Here is a 6,307-nt window from a genome sequence, read left to right as displayed (position 1 = left end):
AACGAGAATGCATCCTTTGACTCAGTCCCTGGAGCCTTAAAGCAGTACTGATCATGTTACAGCCTTAAAGGCACACTGCATACTTCCCAGAAAAAAAACTACAGGATCATAACACAGTAAAAGTCACCATGGTGATGAACTTTTATTGCTTTGGTTCCTTCCAGGCTGGAGCTGCACATATTTGCAACATTTCCCAGTTTGCCGTCTGCTGTTGTGTAATGGAAGTCAATGTCTCTGTATTCATTGACAGCTAATTATGTCATTCTCTCTTGCCAGCAGGCAAAGAAGCAGGTGGAACGAGAATATGGCTTCGCCAGAATCGCAGGCTTCCCCCAAGGTGCAAACTGGCATTGACTGCATGCACATCACTTTGCGAGCACCGCATTTCAACTTTGTCCTATACCGGAATTGAAAGGGATTCCACTCCCTCATCGTCCAGCTGGTGTGCGACCACATGCAGTGAATCATGCAGGTCAATGTCCGGTATCCTGGCAGCAGCCATGATCCCTTCATTCTCTGGCAGTCTGTTGCGCCAGCTTCAACTGAGCCACCATGACAAATCAAACAGTGTCAGTGGATGACGAGGGCTATCTGCTGAACTCATGGCTGATGACTCTGGTGCACAACCCATGCACACGTGTGGAGCATGAATGCAATGAAAGCCATGCTGCCACAAGGAATGTGATAGAGCAGAACATTGACATTCTGAAGTAACTGCCTGGAATGCTCTGGAGGAGCCCTGCAATACTTGGCACAGCAGGTGTCAAAATTTGTGGTGGTCTGCTGCATGCTGCACAACCTGTCCATTATGATGGGATAGCCCTTGTCACCAGCCATACGGGACCCAGATCAGGAGCAGCAGCATGAGGAAGAGGAAAAAGAGGAAGAGAGGAGGCAACCCAGAGAGCCCCTTTCTGACTGGACTGTCCATGAAGAACACATCAGAGTCCAATGTCAGTAACAACTTCAATTCTCCGTTCACCAACAGTCCCATCCTTTACCTTCCCTCTGTCACTGACCATCAAAGCATCCATTTGGCCACAGTGCAAAAATAAAAGTCACCACAAAATAAACATTCCAAACCAACTTTATAAATGAAATCATTCCAAATACGAAGGTTAACTAATCACCCTTGAAGTTGATATGAAGTTGGCTCAGTGACTGGAAACAGTTGCTTTTCAGACGAGAGGAAGGTCTATAGTGGGGTTCCCCAGGGGTCAGTACTCGGACCATTGCTTTTCTTGAGCTATATTAATGACCTAGTCTTGGATGTGCAGGGTACAATTTCAATATTTGCAGATGACACAAAACTTGGAACTGTGAGGAGGATAGTGATAGACTTCAAGAGGACATAGACAGGCTGGTGGAATGGGCGGACACATAGCAGGTGAAATTTAATGCAGAGAAGTGTGAAGTGATACATTTTGGTAAGAAGAATGAGGAGAGGCAATATAAAATAAAGGATACAATTCTAAAGAGGGTGTAGGAGCAGAGGGATCTGGGCTATATGTGCACAAATTGTTGAAAGTGGCAGTGCAGGTTGAGAAAGTGGTTAATAAGGTATACAGGATCCTGGGCTTCATAAATAGAGACATAAAGTACAAAAGCAAGGAAGTTATGGTGAACCTTATAAGACATCATCTCCAACTGGAGTATTGTGTCCAATTCTAGGCAACACACTTTAGGAAGGATGTGAAGGCTTTAGAGAGGATGCAAAAATGATTTATGAAAATGGTTCCAGGGATGAGGGACTTTAGTTGTGTGGATAGATCAGAGAAGCTGGGCTGTTCTCCTTAGAGAAGATTGAGAGGAGATTTGATTGAGGTATTCAAAACCATGATGGGGTTTAAACAGAGTAGATAGGAAGAAACTGTTCCCATTGGCAGAAGGATCGAGAACTGGAGGACAGCGATTTAAGGTGAATAGCAAAAGAATCAAAGGCGATATGGGGAAAAACTTTTTTACAGGCAAGTAGTTAGGATATGGAATGCACTGCCTGAGAAGGTGGTGGAGGCAGATTCAATTGTGGCTTTCAAAAGGGTATTGGATAATTATCTGAAGAGGAAAAATTTGCAGAGCTGTGGTGGAAAGGCGGGGAAATGGAAATAGCTGAGTTGCTCTTGCAGGGAGCCGGAATAGACCAGACTAGTCAAATGACCCCTTTCTGTGCTGTAACCATTCTATGATTTTAAGTAGCAGAAGTATGCAGGACCAGGGATTCACCATACCTGTGAATGTGGGCCATTCGAAACTCAACTTATGGATGCAGGGTGCCACTTCACTCCCAAGAGACTGCAACACAGCACACAGCCACCTCAATGATCCCTGTCCTGAGGGAAGCAGCTAGAAGGAGGACAAAGTTAGAGTTAGGAGCACGTGCCATATACTGTCATGAAAAGGAAGCACTGGGATATTAAAGTACCATACATACATGCCACACATACACACTGCATAAGTACACCACATATACATACTGCATATGCATGCCACACATTCACACCACACATACATGCCACACACATTCACAAGCCACATATACACACCACACATACATGTCACAACTGCACGCCACATTTATACGCCACATGTATACACACCACAAACACACACATCAATGCCAGAGAATTGAAATTTGGTTGCATGAAAGTTCAACTCCATCCAGTTTTTGGTATCATGCTGGATAATGGATGGCAAAGTTGTGCATCATGCAACTGCCATAAGCCTGATAACTATGACCAAGTAGTATTACAGAACACTCCCAAATCTGTTGAGGCATCAGAAATGTTGTTTAATGAAGCCTATTTTATATTTGATAATGAATCTGGTTTTAGTTTTGGCAGCTGTTCACAGCAGTCTTAGAGATGTCATAAATCAGCGCTCAAGAGGGAAGTAAAAACAAGAAATGCTGGAATCACTCAGCAGGTCTGGCAGCATCTGTGGAAAGAGAAGCAGTTAACGTTTCGGGTCAGTGACCCTTCTTCGGAAACACTCCTTTCAGGTGAAGCAGCAATTTACTTGTACTTTTTTCAATGTAGTTTACTGTATTCGCTGCTCGCAATGTGGTCTCCTCTACTTTGGGGAGACCAAACGCAGACTGGGTGACCACTTTGCGGAACACCTCCGCTCAGTCCGCAAGCAGGAACTCAAGCTTCCGGTTGCTTGCCATTTCAACACTCCTCCCTGCTCTCATGCTCACATCTCTGTCCTGGGATTGCTGCAGTGTTCCAGTGAACATCAACGCAAGCTCGAGGAACAGCATCTAATTTACCGATTAGGCACATTACAGCCTGCTGGACTGAACAATGAGTTCAATAATTTCAGAGCATGGCGGGCCCCCTATTTTACTTTTATTTTTAGTTATTTTTTTTCTTTTTCCTTTAAAAAAATTTTTTTTTTGTGTTTATTTTATTTTATTTCATCTTAGTTTGTTCAGTTTGCTTACCCACTGTTTTTTTCATGTTTGTACTTGTGGTTGTTCAATTTTCAGTCCGTTAACGCCCTTTCTGTACTAATGCTTCGTCTTTCAACGCACCATTAACATATCTTTGCTCCATGACCTTCTGATCAGCTATTCTGTGACCTCGACCTTCTCCTTTGTTATCTCTTGCCCCACCCCCACTTTACTTGCTTATAACCTTTTACATTTCTAATATTTGCCAATTCTGAAGAAGGGTCACTGACCTGAAACGTTAACTCTGCTCTCTGTCCACAGATGCTGCCAGACCTGCTGAGTATTTCCAGCATTTCTTGTTTTTATTTCAGATTTCCAGCATCCGCAGTATTTTGCTTTTAATTTAATCCACTGTATATCTGCCTGGTTTTACTGAGTGGAGGCTCCCCGGTGGACACGCTGCTCAGCAGACAGTTAAAATAAGTGATAGGACCCCGACACACATATATCAATGAGTGCCTCACCTGCCCGAGCCAGCAGCACTGCTTAAACAGCTACCGAGCGGGAAACTAACGCTTTGCGTACTCTTTGGATTTTAATTCACATTCAGACAGGTGTCTGCTGTGCGGGTGTAGTTAAAATTCCTCCTAAACAGTCTAAATTAAAGTGGGGCCAAAAAAGAGTCAAACAAACAAAAAAGAACACTAACAACACTATATTTTTGTAACCTCCAAAAATCAAATTCCATAAAATGGTAGCTGTCCCTTGAGTGCTGATTACTGTCGGGAGGCAACCTAGCAACCTGGCAAAATAACAATCTGAAATACCAGATTTAAATGGCGAGCTCTCAGATTACCAGTGTGAATTCTAGAATCTGCACCTGCACTCATTTTAATATTATCATAACATTTTAATAAAGCTCTCAGCTGTTCTGGTGAGGTCTTCTGCCCACCAATTCACAATTCACAACCATCGATGATGAAAATGTTAAGTCTTCTATATCATGATTCTCCAGTCTGCACTTCCCTTTTCTTCTTCCTCATTGGTTAAGGATGTGTGTTATTCCTTTTTCTAAAAGGTTATTTTGGTTGGTTTCTACTTTATTCACCATTCTTATTATACAAAACCTTTCTCTCCAATTTCAGTTTTCTCTCAAATTACAGTACACCTGGAAAAAAGTTATCCAATTACATAGCAACAAAATAAAATTTTCTCCAACCACAATGTCACTGCCCAGACTAAGTGGAAAGCTTTTGCTAATAATGTCGCAGGGGTGGGGAGATGCTTGTGATCTGGCAGTATTTTTGCATCTGGAGGATCTGGAGAAGGAAGGGCATAGAAGTAGGAAAATGTGCGAAAAGCACTTAGTGTACTCTGAACAAATTGGCTTCTAGTTCAGTGATGAGAAAGCTATTCCTGTCCATCTGGCCTTGTTGTACTACTGAATTTCTGGCCATGACTTTGGAATGGCTTTAAATACTTATCATATCGCTTTTTCTGGTGTGGCTGGAGAGGCGATCAACCATTGGGCAGCTGGAGGCCCAAACCTCACAGACCATAGACAGATGTTGAGAATCTACAGGTAGGAATTACAACTCAAAAGTTGGGAAGACCAGAGGTAAAAATGGGAAGAATGAGCCAAAGGTGGTTGAAGGTCAAAAATGTAAACTTAAGTATATCCCTTTAAGAAGCATGGGCAAGACAAACCAGGAAATTATAGATCAATTAGTTGAATGTCTGTTGTAGGCAAGTTACTAGAATCTATCATTAGGGACAGAGTGACTGAATACTTGGACAAATGTGAACTGATTAGCGAGATCCAGCATGGATTTGTAAAGGATAAGTCATGTTTAACTAACCAGGTTGAATTTTTTGAGGAGGTCACTAACATGGTAGCGAAGGGAGTGTCCATCGATGTTACATATATGGACTTCCAGAGGGCAATCAGTAAAGTTTCACACAAGAGACTATAGCAAAAATAAAAGCACATAGAATTGGAGATAATCTATTGACATGGATAGGGATTTAAGAGGTCGAAGACAGAGAGTAGGGATAATGGGTATGTACACCAGTTGACAGGATGTGACAAGAGGTGGTCCCCTAGGGTTCTGTACTGGGACCTTAGCTATTCACTATATTTATTTCTGACTTAGATGAAGGAAGAGAGAGGAGAATACACAGGTTTGCTGATGACACTAAGTTAGGTGACATTGTGAGTAGTGTAGAAACAGAACGTTGCAAAGGGATATTGACAGATTAAGAGAGGTCAAAACTGTGACAGATGGAGTTCATTCTGGGTAAGTGTGAGGTCGTCTACTCTGGACCTAAGAGATCAGAGTATTTTCTAAATGGTGAGAAGCTAGGAAGGAGCAGGAGCAGAGAGATTTTTTATTTATTTTCATTTTGGGAGCCATGTCCAGAAATTGCTAAATGCTAGCAGACAGGTACAAAGAAGTATTTTAAAAGACCAATGGAATGTTATCCTTTATCTCAAGGGATCTGGAATACACAGGTTGTAAGTTATGCTACAGTTGTATAGAGCTCTGGTTAAAACAAATCTGGAATACAGCATTTAATTTTGACCACCGCACCTGTCCCAAGGAAAGTGTTAAAGTACATGTGTAAACAAGACTCTCAATCTAGATTAGCATCAAAAAATGCAGTAATGTTATATCTTATTATCATGTGAAGGCGCCAGGTATCAAAAGCAAAGAAAATATCAGAAGTGACACCATAATCCCATTTTTTTTTTTATTTTTTAATCCCACATGTTGAGTTTGGGACTTGGAGAAAGCTGATAAGCAGGGAGCATTTGTCCTGGTGCTTATAAACTGGCCGCGGGAAGAGGTTACTGGTTGCAGAGGCTGTGTGTATGTGTGTATGTGTGCGCGCGCGTGCGCACTGTGGCCGGACACT

The sequence above is a fragment of the Heterodontus francisci genome, chromosome 23, assembly GCF_036365525.1.
Source record: "Heterodontus francisci isolate sHetFra1 chromosome 23, sHetFra1.hap1, whole genome shotgun sequence".
In the NCBI taxonomy this organism is placed as follows: Eukaryota; Metazoa; Chordata; class Chondrichthyes; order Heterodontiformes; family Heterodontidae; genus Heterodontus; species Heterodontus francisci.
The sequence above is the reverse complement of the archived record's forward strand: the minus strand, read 5'-3'. Positions refer to the sequence as shown.